This window comes from Brassica oleracea, chromosome C6 (assembly GCF_000695525.1).
Source record: "Brassica oleracea var. oleracea cultivar TO1000 chromosome C6, BOL, whole genome shotgun sequence".
Lineage (NCBI taxonomy): Eukaryota > Viridiplantae > Streptophyta > Magnoliopsida > Brassicales > Brassicaceae > Brassica > Brassica oleracea.
In genome coordinates this window covers 26,242,588-26,242,905 of record NC_027753.1, presented here as the reverse complement: position 1 = coordinate 26,242,905, position 318 = coordinate 26,242,588, and positions in this window count along the sequence as shown.

Sequence of the window (318 nt, the reverse complement as noted above, 5' to 3'; positions counted from 1 at the left end):
ATTGAGCTTGAGAAGAACTTCCTTGAGTCTGAGGAGATTGCTTGGCTTGAGGATAGTTCTGCTTGGCTTGGTAACCTCCTTGTTGATTGTTTTAGTAAGGTCTTTGCTGAGAGTTGTTTTGGTACTGAAAATTAGGCTCTTTCCTGTACCATGTGCCATTGGCATTAATGAAGCACAACTCCTCCTGGCATTCTAAACCATCAACCTCATTGATCACTGGAGGTGCCTCTTTTTTCTGGTCACCAACAAAGTTCATCTTCTCCTGCTTAGCCTTTTCTGCAAGAAGTAGATCCAACTTGGCTTGGAGAGACTTCAGCT